Raw genomic sequence first — 21,304 nt, forward strand, 5'->3', positions numbered from 1 at the left:
GGAGAATAGAAGACGGACGCAACAGTGACTTATCAGCGAGTGTGAATGCTTACATGGACATTTATATATATTGAAGGACAATGACTGTTTGCATGTCTCCCATCGCTTGCGACAGCTCGTTGTAAATCCTAAGTTAAGTATTGTCAATCATCTTTATTGTAATAAAAACTATTAATGTGATTTGCTTCAATAGATATCTGAGAAGGCAGTATCCTTTAGGTACCCTGTAAGAGACTAGTGGGCAGGACCCAACACTTAGAATCACAGACAATCTTTCCATTGTGTTTTTTGTGTACCAATTATTTTGATATGGTTTCTTTCACTACACAGACAGTCGTGCACCCTACAGCAACAATGGACACGGTGGTGACACCAAGTCGTCTTTCTAGACGAGTCGTGGTTCTGCGTACATCGTGTGTGGTGACACCTAAAAGAACTGACGTTACCATATTGCTTTCGTCATGGTCATACCGGCCAAGCATCTGCCGTGATGGTATGGAGGGTCTCTAGGCTCGCAACACGATCACCTCTGGTTTGTATGGGCTGTAATTTGAATAGCAATCGTTAAATTTCTCACGTGTTAATGGCGACAGCTGTGCCTTTTCTACGTGGTGACCGGGACATTATCTTTCAACAAAATAATGCAAGACAACATGTTGCCCATGTTTTCCTGACTTACCCTGGTACTGAATGTGTTCGACTATTTCCGTGACCATAATGTTCTCCACGTCTCCCACCCACCGAAAACATCTGGCCATGGGTTGCCGAGAGACTGGTTCACCACCACTCAGCAGCGGCTACGATTGATGAACTCTGGCACAGAGCTGAAGCAGCAGTGAATGACACACCCCTATGTGTCATCCAAGCTCAGTTCGACTATGCCTTTGACCTTTGTTGCTGCCGGCCGGGGTGGCCGAGCGGTTCTAGACGCTACAGTCTGGAACCGCGCGACCGCTACGGTCGCAGGTTCGAATCCTGCCTCGGGCATGGGTGTGTGTGACGTCCTTAGGTTAGTTAGATTTAAGTAATTCTAAGTTCTAGGAGACTGATGACCTCAGATGTTAAGTCCCATAGTGCCAGAGCCAGCCCTTTGTTGCTGACTGAGTTGGTTGCTCTGTGTACTAAATTTGACACCCTGTACACCCCAGATCATCTAAAAATTTTGTTATGTGTTCAACTTACTATACTGTATAAAAACATAGAGCAAAATTTCGTCATTTGCTATTCATTTTCCATTGAATAATATCTCTTTACTTAAACCCAACGTTTCATAAGCATCGAAAGTCTCAGTCCCTGTAAAGTATTTTGTGGTGGTGTACCATAGCTGGGAAATACAACAAACTTGTGTGCAGCTGATGGTAGTTTTCACCACAGTCCTTGAGGTAATGGAGAATAAATTTTACGATCGTAGCTAGTTGGCTTGAAAGAGCGCGTGTCTTCCCAGAATTGCAACCATTTGTATTTCAGGTCATCTGAAACCATAAAATAAAGTAGTATATTTATATATCACTTCGTTTGGCACCTCTCGACCCTTTTGGCATGTGTTGGCATCGTAGATACTTAGCAGTTAGTCACATTTAGCAGAATCACAAAACATTTGCCAACTTGTGACAAAAGATATCTCATACTTCAGCCACTTAAAAGAACTAGATTAATATGTGAAAAAACGAACAAGGGCTAGTGAATGAATCAGTGATGGACCTGGACATTGTGTGCGTGACTGACATAGCCACGGGGCCCAGCATGTATGCACAGCTAATGAAAGTATACGACTTAAAGTGCAGGAACAAACAGAAAATGCAGAAACAACCAGAAACAGATACAACGTAGAAGAAAGACATTTTGAGGCGATGGAAGGATTAGATTAAAATTCTGGGACACATAGGCGCTGAATGATCTGTATGTAATATTAAATAGTGAAACAGACACGATAATTAACAAAACAAATGCCCAGGCTAGCAACATTGATGCATACCGCTGAGTTCTTTGGCTATCGATTCGCATTAGCGATAGTTGCAGCGCTGGCCGCGCGACTGGAGGGTACACGAAGTCGCGAGGACATGGTTTTAAGGAGTGTGGCGCGCGATAATGGAAGGAGGAAGCACAGCACAGCGAGCAGCGGACGAGTCAGTACACAACACGAGACATGGCGCAGCGCAGCCCAGTTGTGAACTGGAGGGCGCGAGTGAACCAGCGTCGAGGGCAGCGGGGCCTGGCACGGCGCTGTTTGGCGAAAACGAAACAAGCCACTGCGGTTGGCGTCCCGAAGGTTTGGCCGCATGGATAGGGAACTACTACTCCTAGATTAGTAGTAACATTATCAAGTATCGTTCCTGGAGAGTTTGTCAGCTACTTTATCACAAAAATCCCTTTTTCGTGCGCTGAAAGGCTCAAGTTGTGAGAAATCTTGCGCAGGTTTGGCTAGAAATATGTCAGTCTTGGGGTACGCTCCTGAGCTGTGGTCTTAGTGGGCTCTGTACATCTGGGCTAATACGGTTTTGTACCGAGTAGCCATTTTCTATATACTTCAACTTTTGTGTGCTTACAAACATCTACAACGTAGTGGCTAAAGGCCGTTAAAACTGTCCGTCGTGTGGCTGTAGCAGTAGCCCAGTGCCTGTTATTTATCATATTTTTCAAGTGAAACGTTTGAGACCCAAATAGGCTGGTGTTTGTGGCTGTAAAATGGTTTATGTCTAGCATTCAATCGCACCTCTATGTTTAAATTGTTATCATTGAATATTTTTAAGGCCTTCCACCTGTTATGTTGCAGGATTTCGGGGCTTATTCACTGACAGGTCGTAACCTCATGTTTGATTAAGTATCAAGCAACTAATGCTCGGCCGGCCGCGATGGCCGAGCGGTTCTAGGCGCTCAGTCTGGAACCGCGCGACTGCTACGGTCGCAGGTTCGAATCCTGCCTCGGGCATGGATGTGTGTGATGTCCTTAGGTTAGTTAGGTTTAAGTAGTTCTAAGTTCTTAGGGGACTGATGACCTCAGATGTTAAGTCCCACAGTGCTCAGAACCATTTTTTTGAACTAATGCTCATATCACTTCATAAGACTGTTTGTAATTACGTGTAACCGGGTGTGTCGTCAGCGCTGAAGACACTGGTTAATGCAAGTATTGTTTTCATGTGTTGTGTCGATTGAGGCCTACGTTTAGGATGTCCTGTTAGACGTTTAGCTTCATTAGTGCTGTAAATTGAAACACTTAAGCATCTGTCAGTGCTCAGGAAAATTGTTAACCTGCTTAGTTTATTGGGGTTAGAAGTTGCTTAAAAAAATTTGTTCGCGTTGTGTGTGGCCAGGGGTCGGATTTAACAAATTTTTGGTTTATTCCTAAAGCTAAAATGCCTAGTGTCGATTCGAATTGGCAGATTCATTTTAGAATTTAAAGATGCCTAAGCGCCGAGTTAAATTTCACGTTTTGTTTGTGTCAATCTTCAGACCAACTGTAAATTTACCTTATTTTATATTGTATGTAGTTGGCAATTTAAGTGGCTACTACCTGTTGAAGTAGGGAAGTCAAGGTAAGTGTTTTAAGTCGGCTACACGCCGATGAAAATTTTAGTATTTTGAGTGTTGTGTATGGCTTATGTGCTTATTCTCACAGAGCGGCTAGTGTCAATTGGAAGCGAGAACTATAAATTATCATTTTATGTGAGACTGCCGAGAACTGTGGTGAATATTAAGGTCTTAGTGCCTTGTAATTATTTAGTAACGAAAGGCCAGTCGAATTTGGGTTATTTGTTAAGTTGTGTCATTTGTTTTAAAGGCGGCTTGGACAGGATGAAACTTAAGAATCCTGACTGGTCAGGTCTTGTTGAACAAAACTGGAATGTTTCATTACGTAATGTGGCTAATGTCAATTGTATACTTATTTTCTTAATAACCGTGTGCGTCGCTCAAGTGCTGAAGTACGATTTTGTTAATAAAGTAAATTTCAGTTGTTATGCTCAGTATCTTTCAGTCCAGGACCCCAGTGACCTAGTTAGCCGTTCTCCAAAAGATACCCCCATTCCATGTTTTCGTGATAGGGCAAATCGGGGTGGAGGGTTTCAAACATCAATATCCGGAACAGCAAAATGGAGATTCAAATCGAAATTTAATAATGAAACGTATATTTTATTTATCATACAGGAGAATAAAATAGACTCCATAAAAACAGATGATGTGTGTGGGACATTCATCCTGTCTACCAACAACCCTGCTCACACCATCACCATGTGATTGGCCACTGGAGCTACACTTGCAGACGACAGCCATAATACCTCAGACACCCGCCAGGCCGACAGGCGGCAGTGTGAGCGCCACCAGAGGTCGCTGGGCCCACAGATCTGCTTGGTTCTGTGGGGTCACATGGCTGCAAATAGATACAGTTGTATTTAAGTGGCTCCAGGATATTTAGGCTGGTTCTGAGCTGCACCAGGCCAGTTCATTCCTTTGCGGCCACAGTAGTAGTCCATCAGTCAGAGCTCTCACTATTGAAATCATCAGAATCTCCTATGTTGTGCTACTGCCAGTGCTCAGTTCCATTCCAGCATTTCTAATCACTCGGAAGTTACTGCCCATGTACTACCGCTGTTCCAGAATAGGCAATAAGCTATCCAGTTGATGATCGAGAAGATGGCCGCCATTGGCACAATGCCTCCTAAACTCTACAACCGTCTGTCATATATCGATTCCCTTGTAAAGGGATTCCAGATGTCGCCTTCACCATTCCTGCTTGCACTTGGCATCACAGGTGACGCTCACCATTTCATGACTTTTTTTGTCATATGCAGGTCCTGAAATATACCACTCACTGCAGAAGCTCGCCCCTAAGGTCGAGGCCCACGCACTCCTGTATGAATGTTTGGAGTCGTGCCTCCTAGCATATTTCTACTCTTGAGTGGCATTGCAGGACCCCCCCCCCCCTCCCCTCCAAGTGTTTACTGCCCTCCCACTGCCCACTCAATTTGCCAGTCCCAATTTCGGCTCTCACACTGCCCCAAGTCACCTGTCATAAGCACAACTCCTGCAGCTGCCCTCTTGGAGCAGTTGTTTCAAAAAACGTTAATGTCAACAGTGCTATTACTACCAAGCTACAACCTGTGGCAAAAGGGGACACACATCAGATGTCTATCAGTCATCCCTCAAGATGAACGTGGATTAAGCCCGACTGGACCCACTCCCCCCAGAGTTTGGGGTCGATCAGGTGCCTAATGTGTACTCTCGAGGTGTCTTTCATGTTCTAGCTGTACTCCACTATCCAATAGACTCTCCAACTGATGGTTCTTAAAACTGATACAGGTCCTTCAATGACTGAGACACATATCATGACCTGGGCTCCCCTTTATTTCAGGCATTTTCCAAACAATTTTGAAGTTACAGCAAAAACACCATTAAAGTCAAAGGCCACTTTAATACTCGGGTCCAATACCAGGCAGCCACCTTCACGTTATTTGTCCTTTTGGTTCCTACAACAGGGACCACGAACATTCTAGGTTTAGACTTCTCCAACACCTTGACTTTGAAAGTCCAATTCTGCCATTAATGGCCAGATTGTATTTACGTGACTTAGGCAACAAATACGAATCCGTTTTCTTATGGTCATTTGATGTTATCACAATTTAAGCCGCATGTCGTCCTTCTCTCATCGTTACACCCCATTTCTTTAAGGTCCACAATGCTTCTTTTGCACTCAGGGACAAGCCTCAAAAAGAGCTCTAACGCCTCCAAGAAGATGCAACTTCACTGCAGTCCCTAGGAGTCAGTGGGCCACCCTGATTATCTTCGTGGAAAGACCAAATGGATCACTCAGGCTTTGCAGAGACATCAAGGACACAATCAATGTCCAGTCAGTCCATCACCGACACCCATCCTATCCCAAAAGTCAAAGATATCATGATATACCATGCTGGGAGCAAGCTTTCACTAAGTTTAATTTACCTTAGACGAGGCATCGAGAAGCAATTTAGGCATTAACACCACTTTTGGTCTTTTCTGCTATAACAGGCTTACTTTTAGCATTGTCAGAGACCTGGATATTTTTCAACGCTATTTAGATAATTGGTACAGCACCTGCCCGGAATGGCCAACTATCTAGATGACAACTCTGTTACAGATAAAAATGGTCAAGACTGAGCCACCAACCTAGACAACTTATTTTCTGTGCTCCAGCAGGCCACTCTCAAGTTAACAAGGACAGATGCTGTTTTGTTTGTACCACAGGTCGAACAGTTGGGACACGTCCAAGTGCTTCAGGCCCCACGCCACATTACATCCAAGCCATCCACAAATTTCTGGCCCTTAAGGACACTAAATAACTCCGATGTGCGCCGAGACGACTCAGTTACTATAGGGGATTCATCCCCCTTGTAGCAGCCACCATGGTACCAATTCGTAAGTTAGTGCAGAAAAATGTCAAATGAATGGGACTCCTATATGTGACAAAGCCCTCCAGGATCTAAAACAAGCCCTCCTTCGTCCAACAAGCCTCACGGCCTATGATCCATTAAAGTCATTGATTGAGGTTTCTGACGCTTTACACTATGGCTTGTGTTTGGTCCTGGCTCATGAAGTCGTTGGAGGGGAACACCCTATTGCATTCATCTTCAGGACATTAACGCAGAACGCAGGCACAACTCAACTATAGCCAGTTAGAGAATGAGCCTCTGGCTATAGTTTTTGCTCTGAAGAAATTGCATGGCTACACATTTGTCAGAAAGTTTACACTCCTAACTGACCACAAACCGCTTTCACCATTGTTAAAGGTCAACTCGAATATTACAACCATAATGCTACATCGTCCCCAGCAGTAGGAGCTGTTTTTGTCTGGATACTCCTACTACATCAAGTATTGTTCCATGGATCAACATGCAAACTCCAATATCCTTTCTCCAGTATTGCGACAAAGACCCATAATACTACTCGACACCAGAGGCCTGTTTCCACATGGATACTGAAGCAGAAGAACCAGTGACTGCCTTTCCCTTAGATGCAGCACTCATCTCCTGCCGATCCTCTGAGAATCTAATCATTTGAGAAGTACTCAGTCAAGTATAGCACAGTTAGTTAGCAAATCTCAAACAGCTGGACTACTCAGAAGTACAAGCCTTCTAGTATCGTCGCAACCAGCTATCCACTATTATGGGCGTTCTCTTACTTCAGGGGGACAATTGTCACACTCATGTTGTAGTCCCACATGCCATCAGACGATGTAAATTGTCACTTCTGCACGAGAAATATTGGTAGCTAGGCAAGATGAATGTAAGCAAGGATTTGAAGCTGACATTTCCAACATGTTTGCAGGATGTGGGAAGTGATAGAGTAAACTGGCAGCACCAACTTGGCTACATTCCCCTAACAAAGTGTGTCATCATCTTTATCACACTTCAGTTGAGATTTTGCGGTCTCTTTTTTGGCCTATTCCAACTTAATTGTTATCGACGCAGGCAGTGGGCTCCACTATGTTTCACAGATATCCTCCACTCAAACGATCGAAGCAACGACTCGTATTTTTTCTATCAAAGGGAACCCAGTATCCATAGTAACAGATAACGGCCCCCGCTTCACATCCTCTGTATTTTCCACTTTCTTTCCTGACAGTAGCATCACCTTGTGCATATGGCAACCTTTCACCCAGAGTCCAATGGGCTGGCAGAGACGTTTATCCACGCTTTCAATTCGTAACTGGCAAATCTGTACCAGAACCATATGCTAGGTGAAGCACTGTCTCTTTTCCTAGCCTCCTACCACTCCACAAAACAAGATAGAACTAGACTGGCAGAGAAATTGCATGGTAGACCACACGCTTCGCAACTCTCCACCAATCATCCAGGTAGGCAACACCCACTTTCTCGGAAATTATGCCGCCAACAATACTCCACACAGAATGAGGTGTGGGTCCTGGTTTCTCCCAGGGCCGCCAACACTAGCTGCCGGCTGTGGGCACGCATCTGTTGAGTCAAACCACGCTAGAACTACAATTTCTAGACGTCTCCACATGACGTAAACATATCAATCAGGTGCGTCCTCATAATGCACCGAGACCCTCGACTGGTAGTCATTGTTTCAAAGATGGACTGCTTGGTCTGCGGTGCCACGTGGCCACAAACAGATCCATCTGTACCCTGGTGCTAGCAAGTCAATTAGGCCAGTGACGAGCTGTACTATGCCAATTTATTCCCTCAAGTCCTTTGGGTTTGTTGTGCATTATGTACCAGGGCCGTGTTCTCATTGCGCCTCCACCAGTGTAGGACATATCAACAGAAATTGATTACATAAAGATCGAAATACGTACACTGAATATGGATGCGCGGGTATTCACCATCACTTAGATGGAATCAACGTAAAGTTCAATTCCTAAGTGAACAAAACACACAAAAGTCTGGAACCGGTTCTTAAAGGTAGTGACAACGAAAAACTTTCTGCTGTGAAAACAAAATTGCATGTGAAAAATAAAGCAGAATTGCTAAAAATGAAACATTTTACTTCGGATGTAAAGTGAGAACTATATGAACGGGTTAACTGTTGTGAACAAAAACACCGAAAAGCACAAAAATGGGAAACAACGAATTGTGAAGTTCAGAATCAAACAGGATACTTGAAACAGAAAATACAGGAAGGACCATATACCGTGTTAAGTAACGCAGTCAATGCGAAAACATTAAACAATGAATTTAAATGCAAACCACATAAAAGGCGGGATGGACAGTACCCTGTCGGTTTCATTAAATGAGGTGAAGGAGGTACGCGTAAGGGAACGACAGATTGCTACAGAATTAAGTCTGTGATGGATTCTCTCGCAAGTAACACGAATAGAGGATAGACTATCGGGATACCGAAAGTATCCGACAGCAAACAATGAAAGAAGGCTTGTAGAGTAAAAATGTAGATGTGGACCTTTCCAGCATGTACAGCATTAGAGCTAATTAGATGGTGTTCGGAAGAAGAGATGAGGAGCCGTATATGTCGCTGATGAATATGGCCACACCATCTTCAGCTCCCTTCCTACATTTGTAGGACGGCTTTCAGTCACATTTTGTTTATATGTATATTTGCTCTAAGTAATTTTGAGACAGTTTGTCTCTCGCGCCTGCGCTTGCGCTCGCGTTCGCGCTTGCGCTTGGCCGCGGCCAAGCCTCGCCGAGGAACTGCTCAGGACGCCTAGTTTTCGAGCCGCTCACGTGTGGTCCTTATTCCTGGCCGGCGTAGCTCCGTCTACGTTCGCCTTAATGGTTTTAATTTTGACAGACATAATCTTATGATTATGCGTCTTTACTGTTTTAATTTTTAATCTGTGACATGGCCAGTGTTTGGCTCTCAAAATAATTTAATTTTTTGTAAGTATCACGATTTCTTTATTATTCAATCATTAGACTGATAATGCATATGTCCGTACGTGGTTTAATTTATAGGTTCTGAAGAAGATTCCATTACTGGATGTTGTGACTTGACGGGACAGCCAAGCCACTAGGAGGAAGCCGAAAGGCACGCGTTTAAGCTCACGCAGGCTGGCGTGAGGTCTGGAACAGTTAAGGGATTTTATAGTAGCAAAGAACGTAAGTAACTACTGGAATACTTAACTTTAATTCATAATTGGTGAACATCGGTCTGACGGTACATGCATCACAAGATAAATAGCAAATGATAATGGCGCCTTGCTAGGTCGTAGCAAATGACGTAGCTGAAGGCTATGCTAACTATCGTCTCGGCAAATGAGAGCGTAATTTGTCAGTGAACCATCGCTAGCAAAGTCGGCTGTACAACTCGGGCGAGTGCTAGGAAGTGTCTCTAGACCTGCCGTGTGGCGGCGCTCGGTCTGCAATCACTGACAGTGGCGACACGCGGGTCCGTCGTATACTAACGGACCGCGGCCGATTTAAAGGCTACCACCTAGCAAGTGTGGTGTCTGGCGGTGACACCACACTGGAGTCGAAACCTAGGTAAACGAGTAAAAATTACCTTGCAACTGAAGGCTGAAAAAATAGTTTATTTTCTGTACATTTCACAGTTGCTGACGCGCTGCATTATGTTAAACGTTTCCACTACTGTTTAAACTAGGGGTCCAGCTCACCATTGATGAGATGCTCAGCTTGTTTCGAGGGCGCTGCCCCTTCAAAGTATTTATGAAGGATAAACCGGGCAAGTATGGCATCCTTATACGCATGTTGTCCGATGCAGTTGACAGATACGTCTTGAATATGGAACCCTATGCAGGTAATGTTCAGAATTTGTCGAAAGAAGAACGGGGTCCAGCAGCTGTCGTCAAACGTCTGGTAGCACCTGTGAAAAATACTGGTCGAAATATTACTACAGACCGATACTACACATCGGTGGATTTGGCGGAAGAGTTATACCAAGACTACAGAGTTACTACAGTAGGAACACTCCAGTCAGACAGGAAGCATATTCCAGACATAATGAAGAACACGTCAAATCGAGAGCTATATTCATCAATGTTCTTGTTCACAGACCCATCAACGGGTAGGCCTCCAGTAACTTTGGTGTCCTATATAACAAAAACGAAACCAAGTAAAAACTTGCTGATGTTGTCAACAATGCACCAAAATAAAGGCACTGTTGGAGGAGAGAAGAATAAAACCGAGATAAATGCGTATTATAATTCCACTAAAGGTGGAATTGATACCATTGATCAAATGGCGCGTATGTACACCTGCAAGAGGGGAACAAAGAGATGGCCCCTATCTGTATTTTACTCTCTCATCGACATTTGTGCTATCAGTGCAACCACCATATTCATCCAGCAACATCCAAGATGGAATGAAAAGAAACACAACAAACGGAAACTTTATCTTCTGCAAGCTGGGATGGAACTAGTGAAATTGCAGGTAGAAGGAAGAAGTGCCAATGCAAGAGGGTTATCTAACCAAATTGTTCAATCAATTGAGACTATTGTACAAAAGAAAATCAAAGAAGTGACAACAGAAGCACGTCAGCCTCCTGCAGGGAAATGTCGGTGCCATATTTGTGAAAGAGAAGCTAAAACACAGAATCAGAAGTACAACAATCTAAGTAAACCAAAACAATATTGTGGACAGTGTCATAAACATGTGTGTAACACACATTCAAAAAAATTTGTGAAGTGCGTCTCTGGACTTGAAGCTGAGGACTCAGAGTACTCGATTATATATGAACACATCTGTATTTTGTATTGTAATATGTCAATTTTTTATTCACTCAATCCAATATTTATAACAATTAACAACATTTTAAACCGATGCCTTAGTTAAAATACATAAACCATTTTGAAAGTTGTAATTTTTCGTCAGTAAACGTATTTAATACCTGTGGGCTCGCCGAACCCCCCCCCCCCCCCCCGCCTCTTAGGCATCCAAGTTAGAAAAAAAGGCTTGCGCGTCCTAGGGTTAAAGAGACGAACTACTAATAGAGGACAGTCGCATATATTATATTGGGTTCTAATTTGTACCACTCCTATTTCTTGTACTGTCCTCTGTTTAGTGAGGTCATTGTGAATTACGTGCTTCTTTGTCAGCTGTAAGTTGTGTGTATTGAGGAAGAGATTTTGTTGTAGTTTTCATCTATCTCCTTGCGTACGTGACGAAGCTAATTGCTGTTATAAGTTAAATGGAAACTTGATGTTTTATTTATGAGCGAATGTACATGAAATAAGATTAGTTTCCATACAGTCATTAACCTATATTCGTTGTGGTTTTGTTTGCAGTAAGTTAAAAAAAACAGAAAAGGGTGACGTTGGCTACAACATAACGCTATACGTTTCCTGTATTTTACTGGTACAATTTAAGAAATTTACTTGTACAGTGACCTTTAAAAATGCATTTGGTATTATTAGTGCAACATGATGGCTACAAATGATGTGGTGGATTTGTAATCCGTTCTTTATACTACACTGCGCAATAAAATTAGTCAGTTTTTGGAAACGCTGTAAATGTCTCTCATTGCGACGCAGAATCATGAAAGTTGACTCGAACTTTCCTCTTTAATGAAGCAAAATCATGGTGCCCTACGATGTCACCCTCAGCCTCGGCGGCGCTTCAAACGGCATGGTGTCGAAAAAACGGTCAAAGCTCATAAGGTCATGTGACGTGTAACGTGGGCTAACGAAGTCACGTGGGCACCAAATCTCACCACAATTCTGCCCAGCATTATCGTGAATGTGTCACACGAAGAGAATGTCGTCAGTCCCCCTTCCTACCAATATTTCAACCCTTCTTTTGACGCCTCTGCGAAGGAGGTCAGTAACTCGACGCCCAACGTTGAAATCACGCAGTTTTCATATGGATAGCCGAGTAAAGCGTTTCCGTCACACCCTCACCTTCAGTATCGACAGTAACAGACCTCAGGGGGTAGCATAAAGAGTGATAACGAAACCACCGCTTCCCCTGGGGCGTTGATTCCCACCAATTTCGTAGTTGATAACGACAGTTGACAGTGCGATGAGCAACAATACGATGCGATGTTCTTGACAACCTTTGACACTGCTGACACGCCTCTCCCCCTCCCACCCTCTCCCACGGACTATTCAACCATTCTCTAAGGACACTGTCAGCCTGTAACAACACTGAGCGTAATCGCATCTCTTTGGCGTTCATTGCGACCGCAGTTTTTGCTCTGTTGTATGAGATGGAATCATCAGCGGCCATTAAAAATCGTGCAATGAAATTCGAAAGTAAGCCGAAGCAGCAACCTTTGCTGGGCACATTAAAAATTTACCTGTACACGATTCCTAGACGTCAGTGCAACGGGCAACCATTTCGACACCCGTGACACCAGCGGAACATCGCTCCACCAGCCCCTGCTGGCTGCAAGCGAAATCCACTGGGTGTCGAAAGGGATGTTTGTCACGGCGGCATCTGCGAAGAAGTTTGTGGCTATCTCTGTACAGGAACATTTTTAAAGTGCCCAACAAAAAAGTGCAGTTGGCACCGATGGTTTGCCGAACTTGGGAGACATTAGAGGGAGCCTTTGCGGTTTTATGCACGCATGTGTCACTGTCGCTCTCCCCTTTCCACCAGGATGGCGTGAAACAAGAGGGCTGAAAAGGCATAAAACATCCTTTACTGCTTCGGATCAGATTCCAGTTTCATCGGATGGATTTGAAAAGTCTCTAGTGGTTCCACGCTGTAGACCAGAGCAAAAATTGCCGTTGCACTACAGACGAAAGGGGTGCGATCACTTTCAGTGGTGTTGCAAGCCCTTAGAGCTAGGTTGTATCGTACATGAGGTTGGAAAGTCTCTGTTGGATTCCTTTCGTGTTAATTTCTTAAATCTGTTGTCATTTACGGCATACATTCCTCTTCTAAGTTTACTGTGGTGTTTCTGACCCTATCTGGGAGGAAACTGAGCAGTGGAACGTGTTACTTTTACACATAATCAAGAACGATGTGTCACACTACTACACTTTAAAACACAGTTTATATGTAATTCATGTCACACAGTCTCATACGGAACCTACATCCGCTTTCTTTTATATACTGTATATGATAAGATACTGTCATCCCCCTTCCCTTCTGTGTGAGAGGATGAATGAGCAAATGTATTTCTAGTTGCATGTTTGATGGTAGCAGACAAGCCTGTCTGCTAGAGAACAGTAGGACCGACGTCGGAACAGGTAGCTACGCTTTCTAGAAGCAAAGAGGTTTCTATTCTTAGTATGGTCCTGTCCGTCCCTTGTCGTGTTGGTATAGGGAGCTGCCTCTCTGGTCACTTCCGTTTGTATCTGTTAAGCACGCTCGGTAGGAGCGCAGGTCAGTCTGTCCGCGGCGAGCGTCTGAAGTGGTAACATCTCCGGCTAAGCGCGTGTCTGCTAAGTCCGTAGGACAATGGATTTCTTAAGTTCAGCCTAACTGAAAATTTAATCACCTTTATTTCAGGTTTAGCTCTAAAATATCTAATGTTATCTTAAATTGCAACGCAGTGTAATTCGAGTGTGAAGTTCAGAATATATTCCGGTAGTTGCTTTGTCACTACTTTGTGAGTAAAGTGGAACCACGTTGATCAGTAACTCTAACTGAGATCATCAATCTTAAATGCGAATTTGCGTGAGATTATAACGTCTCGTCTTGACAGTATTCTTCAATATAGCAACTTTTCTTTATGTTCAACCCACGTGGGGTGTACTTTGTGAGACCAGTACCACGCGCCTATACAATTGTTTGACCCATCAGGTTGATAGTAAGACGATAGTAACCAGTTCAAGGTTTTTCTTTTGTGTTTTGTGTTTCGATGTAATTTACTTTAAGCATCAAAATTATTGTGGAGTTACACTCTTTGTGTAAACCAAGTTGACCACGTGAAGCATGTGGTGTAATCATCAAAGTAGCCCTCAGCTATTCTTTTCGGGAAGATTTCACAGAGAGTTAGTATGAACTTAGTATACCAGTATGCGGTAATTTCATGATGGACAGGATTGCGCTATGAACGTAACTTCTTTTGGTGAAAATTGAATCGGTTGGTTGTGGTTAATTTCCTCTTGCATATGTTTCAACTTTCTTCGTGTGTTATTTTATGAATGCAGTATGAAATGGTCGTATGGCATTGTTGGCCGGGAGGCCCCATGCGGGGAAGTTCGGCCGCCGTATTGCAAGTCCTTTATACACTCCTGGAAATGGAAAAAAGAACACATTGACACCGGTGTGTCAGACCCACCATACTTGCTCCAGACACTGCGAGAGGGCTGTACAAGCAATGATCACACGCACGGCACAGCGGACACACCAGGAACCGCGGTGTTGGCCGTCGAATGGCGCTAGCTGCGCAGCATTTGTGCACCGCCGCCGTCAGTGTCAGCCAGTTTGCCGTGGCATACGGAGCTCCATCGCAGTCTTTTAACACTGGTAGCATGCCGCGACAGCGTGGACGTGAACCGTATGTGCAGTTGACGGACTTTGAGCGAGGGCGTATAGTGGGCATGCGGGAGGCCGGGTGGATGTACCGCCGAATTGCTCAACACGTGGGGCGTGAGGTCTCCACAGTACATCGATGTTGTCGCCAGTGGTCGGCGGAAGGTGCACGTGCCCGTCGACCTGGGACCGGACCGCAGCGACGCACGGATGCACGCCAAAACCGTAGGATCCTACGCAGTGCCGTAGAGGACCGCACCGCCACTTCCCAGCAAATTAGGGACACTGTTGCTCCTGGGGTATCGGCGAGGACCATTCGCAACCGTCTCCATGAAGCTGGGCTACGGTCCCGCACACCGTTAGGCCGTCTTCCGCTCACGCCCCAACATCGTGCAGCCCGCCTCCAGTGGTGTCGCGACAGGCGTGAATGGAGGGACGAATGGGGACGTGTCGTCTTCAGCGATGAGAGTCGCTTCTGCCTTGGTGCCAATGATGGTCGTATGCGTGTTTGGCGCCGTGCAGGTGAGCGCCACCATCAGGACTGCATACGACCGAGGCACACAGGGCCAACACCCGGCATCATGGTGTGGGGAGCGATCTCCTACACTGGCCGTGCACCACTGGTGATCGTCGAGGGGACACTGAATAGTGCACGGTACATCCAAACTGTCATCGAACCCATCGTTCTACCATTCCTAGACCGGCAAGGGAACTTGCTGTTCCAACAGGACAATGCACGTCCGCATGTATCCCGTGCCACCCAACGTGCTCTAGAAGGTGTAAGTCAACTACCCTGGCCAGCAAGATCTCCGGATCTGTCCCCCATTGAGCATGTTTGGGACTGGATGAAGCGTCGTCTCACGCGGTCTGCACGTCCAGCACGAACGCTGGTCCAACTGAGGCGCCAGGTGTAAATGGCATGGCAAGCCGTTCCACAGGACTACATCCAGCATCTCTACGATCGTCTCCATGGGAGAATAGCAGCCTGCATTGCTGCGAAAGGTGGATATACACTGTACTAGTGCCGACATTGTGCATGCTCTGTTGCCTGTGTCTATGTGCCTGTGGTTCTGTCAGTGTGATCATGTGATGTATCTGACCCCAGGAATGTGTCAATAAAGTTTCCCCTTCCTGGGACAATGAATTCACGGTGTTCTTATTTCAATTTCCAGGAGTGTAGTTGACGCCACTTCGGCGACTTGCGGGTCAATGATGATGAAATGATGATGAAGAACACACAACATCCAGTCATCACGAAGCAGAGAAAATCCCTGACCCCGCCGGGAATCGAACCCAGGACCCCGGGAAGCGAGAACGCTACTGCAAGACCACGAGCTGTGGACATGAATGCAGTGTTGTATGCAGTCTCCCAATCTTGGCTCCACATTTGATGTGTTCCGTAAGATTATAAACTCACATTTTCACAAACCTAAATAAGGCACCAGTTTAGTTAAGAATCAAGTTTAATATGCTGAAATTTTAATGGAACAATGATCAATGTTAAAATAAATGTCCAAATATAAACTGATTTATTTCTTTTTATTTAAATTCTCTTTATATATATATATATATATATATATATATATATATATATATAACCGGTTTGTGTTTCAAGGCTCCACAACCTTGATCCTACCAACTGGCACATGTCAGACCAAAATACAATTACAAGTAAAATCATGGTTCGTGTATGTAATAACAAAAGTACCCCAGGTGGTGAAATCCACCCACCTAGCAGAAAGGTGGCAACCGGTCTATCGGATTCTGGGGAGACCGGACCTACACGACTTGTGAGTGGATCGGAGCACTCTGGAAAACTTCCCAAAAATGAAGATTACATTGGAACAGTAAACATACGGACACTAATACAAACGGGAAAATTATACACATTAACAGAAGAATTAAAGAAGCTGAAAATCCAAATCCTAGCAGTACAAGAGACCAGATTTCCTGATAATCAAATCACTGACTACAATGGCTTCAGAATTTTCAAAAGTGGAACGGACAGAAAAACTGGTAAAGGGGCAAACATGCTTGGTATGGCCTTTATGGTCGAAAAATCCTCAGTTAAATTTGTAAAATCTGTAAAAACTATTAGCAATAGACTAATGTTTCTTACGTTGAAACACAAGAATAAATATTACACCCTAATTAATGTTCACGCACCCTGCAACGTTGACAATAGAAAGGACCTAGACAATGTGGATAAATTTTGGGAACGATTAGAACTTGAAATGTCAAAGATACCGAGGAATGATGTCAAAATACTTCTTGGAGATTTCAAAGCACAGATTGGCAGAGAAAAGAAATACAGGAAGACGGTTGGGCTATACCCAGCACACAAATTGACCAACAAAAATGGCATGCAACTAATCCAACTTTGTCAACAATTCAACATGAAAATCAGCTCAACGTCGTTCAATAAGAAACCAAGAAAACAGAAGACCTGGAGATCCCCTATAAGCCAATTGGGAGAATTTCAAATTGACCATGTGGCCATCTCATATAACTTCCAAAAAGAGATCAGAGATATCCAGGTTAGGAGAGGTGCAAATATTGACTCAGATCATTATCTCACAAGAGTTCGGGTCCAATTCACCCCAAGAAGGAAAACACCAAGAATTCCACCAGCAATCCCAAAATTTGACCTACAAAAACTAACAGAATCAGAAACAATAAAAAAATGGGAAAATTCTCCCGCAAACAACTGGGAAACATTAAAGGAAAAAATCACAAAAATAGCGAAGGAGCAAATACCATTGAAGAAGAAGCACAAACATCCATGGTGGAATATGGAATGCGAAAAGGCAATTCAAGTTCGTACAGAAGCCTTTGCGAAGTACAGTTCAAATAAAAATGAGAAAACTCTTCAAAACTTTTTAGAAACACGGAAACTTTCAAATAAACTTATTAGACAAGAGAAGAGAAAGTATGTAACTCAGCAACTGGAATCAATAGAAGCAGATTTTAAAAATTATAATACGCATGGATTCTACAAAACTTTTGCTAACCAAATTAAAGGGTATATCCCTCAAAATGTCTGTTTTCGGAAATCAGATGGGAATCTGGCACTAAGCGACGAAGAAAACTGTGAAGAATTAGCCAAATATTTTGAAACGCTACTAAACTGTCCAGAACCAACAGAAGCTCTTCCAATATCCAGCACTAAAGCCCCGCAACAGCAAGACTCTGTACCGCCAACTGAAGAAGAAATTATCAAACACATAAACAAACTCAAAAATAACAAAGCATCAGGAGAAGATGGAATTGTAGCCGAATTTCACAAAAGTCTAGGGTCTAACTCAAGAAATGAGCTAGTTAAAATTATTCAAAACATATGGGTTACTGAAGAAATACCAGAAGATTGGAAATGTGCCCTAATACATCCGTTACATAAAAAAGGGGATAAATCGGATGTGAACAACTATAGAGGAATCTCCTTACTTGCCGTCACATACAAGATATTATCAGCTTGTCTTCTTGAAAGAACACAAAAACTGCTAGAACCCAAAATCTCAGATTTCCAAGCTGGTTTCAGACCAAACAGATCATGTCCAGAACAAATTTTAAACTTGAAATTGATTACAAGGATGAGACAAATGCGAAGGAAGCCTACAGTATATGTCTTTGTCGACTTTAAAAAGGCATATGATTCAATTCACAGACCCACACTATTTAAAATTCTTGAAGAACAAGGACTGGATAAGAAGACACGGAACATCATAGAGCAGACATTAACAAATACAAAATGTAAAGTGAAATTCATGGGAAAACTTTCAAAATAATTTGAGATAAAAACTGGGGTTAGACAAGGTGATGGATTATCACCTCTGTTATTTAACTTAGTTCTGGATAGAGTCATGGCAGAATGGGAAAAAGAACTCAAAAAAGAAAAGTACTGGAAACCAATATCACTGGGAACCAAAAAAGATGACCTACAAATCCCCTACTTAGCCTACGCAGACGATCTTGCAATAATGGCAGATTCTAGTGAAATGGCAGTCAAACAGACAGAAACCTTAAAAGAGTGTGCAGGAAAAGTTGGCCTACAAATATCTTTTGAGAAAACGGTGTTTACAACAACAAATCTAGAAATTTCTAAGTTACAAACCAAATATGGAGAAATTAAGAGGGTACCATACTTTAAATATTTAGGAGAGATAATTTCTGAAAAATACTCACAACAAGAAAGAATATTAAAAGCTCGTAGGGGTCTAGGGCTGGTCCAAAACATTTACAATAAAAAATGTCTATCTATAAATACAAAAATTAAACATTATAAGTCGGTAATTAAACCAATAATGCTATATGCCAGCGAAACCTTGACACTTAAAAGAAAAACAGATATGGAAAACCTGAAGAAAGAGGAAAGGAAAATCATTAGGAAAATTCTGGGACCAAGATGGACCAAAGAGGGGTATAGATTACAGAAAAATTCTAAAATTGAAGAATATTCTAACATAGAGATAGACATGAGGAAGAGGCGTCTAAAATTCTATGGCCACATAATGAGACTTCCCGATCACAGACTTACAAAAAGAATAGTAAGATACGTAGCATCCCTTGATATGGAGGAGAATGGATCAAAAATGTAAAGAAAGATCTGGAATTAGCCAACATTACTACTGAAGACATGAACAAAAGAAACAATTTCAAACTTAAAGTTGACAAATGGGAGGTCAAACCAGAGACAAAAGCGCCGAGAACTGGAACAAAGTGGAGCGAAGAAAGAAAAGCTGAATTCTCGCAAAGAATGAAGACCTGGTGGGCAAACAAGAAGAATAAGAAGCCCCAGAAGTGAACCATCTTTACTTAGCGTCTTCCATGTTGGGAGCTTTACGACTAATAATAATAATAATAATAATATAACCGGTTATCGTAAGATGACTACTAAAAGATTATAATTAATGTTAGTCTGGTTGGGAATTTGGTAAGCTAGACTGGATACCTGGTGAAACAGTTGCTCAGTAATGCAAGGTTAACTTCCCCAGATAGCTCACAGCTTTTAACCCGCTTTTATTGTCTTGAATATCAGCACCGCTTTCAGAACAAATTAATGCATCAACATTACAAGGTGTCAGCACTGTCAAAGGTTGTCAGTAATGTCTTCCTGTTGCTCATCGCACTGTAAACTGTTGTTTCCGGCTACGATATGTATGGGAATCAACGCCCCAAGAAAAAGGGTTGTTTCATTGGCGCCCTTTATGCTACCCACTCAGGCCTTTTAGCGTCGATACTGAGCGGCGGTATGTTTGAAATGTTTTCCTGTGCTACCCATAAGAACACCGGGTGATTTCAACGCTGGGCTTAGCGGTTCAGATTTCCATCGCAAGGGCATCAGGGAAAGGGGCTAGATGTGGACAAAGAGGGGTGTGACGACCTTTTCATCGTGTGACACGTCCACTATGGCGTTGGGCAGAGCTTGTAACACCGAAAATGCAGGATGCATGGCACCTGGTAACGAAATATAATTTTTTTCTGAATTGTATGTAAATCTTTGTAAAATAAATGATTTCTTTTAATAAGTAAGGATATTGCTTCACTGTATGTGTAAATGTAGGTAGAAGTCTGTTGACATTTCATTGTATTTATCTGAGTCTTACTGTGACACTTATAAACTCTGGGAAAAAGCCAAAGGAATTGTTATTTGCATCGACTAGCAACGATAATAGCAGTGCTTGTGAGTTGTAAAATCTTTGGGTAGGGACTTGTTGTGCGGAGCGCGCAGAGAGAGAGGGGAACGGGTTCCAGCGCTTGTAGTGTGCGTAAGTGTGGTGTTAACGCTCTCACACTAGAGAGTATCATTTTCGACCACAGCCTCCCACAAAATTACCGACCCATCAACCTTCTGAGCTCGCTCAGTAAGATTGTTGAGAAGGTGATTCTCAAACGCATCACTAGGCACTGCATAACAAATGACATCCTGAGACCGGAGAAATTGCCGGCCGCGGTGGCCGTGCGGTTCTGGCGCTGCAGTCCGGAACCGCGGGACTGCTACGGTCGCAGGTTCGAATCCTGTCTCGGGCATGGGTGTGTGTGATGTCCTTAGGTTAGTTAGGTTTAAGTAGTTCTAAGTTCTAGGGGACTTATGACCTAAGATGCTGAGTCCCATAGTGCTCAGAGCCATTTGACCCATTTGAACCGGAGAAATTCGGCTTCAGGAATCACCACTCCACAACACAACAACTCTTACGGGTCGTTGAACATATAACACATGGCTTCAACATAAACAAAGCTACAGGGGCGGTGTTCCTGGACATCGTAAAGGCTTTCGACCGTCTATGGCATAACGGGCTCATTCGCAAACTCAGCGACGCGGGATTCCCCGACGCCCTGGTGCGTCTAATACACTCATACCTCACAGACAGGAGTTTCAACACTGACGTGGAGGGAAAACAATCAACACGACACGGTATACACGCGGGAGTACCCCAGGGAAGTATCCTAGGGACCCTACCGTTTAACCTCTACAT

Source organism: Schistocerca cancellata, chromosome 4 (assembly GCF_023864275.1).
Source record: "Schistocerca cancellata isolate TAMUIC-IGC-003103 chromosome 4, iqSchCanc2.1, whole genome shotgun sequence".
Classification (NCBI taxonomy): Eukaryota; Metazoa; Arthropoda; class Insecta; order Orthoptera; family Acrididae; genus Schistocerca; species Schistocerca cancellata.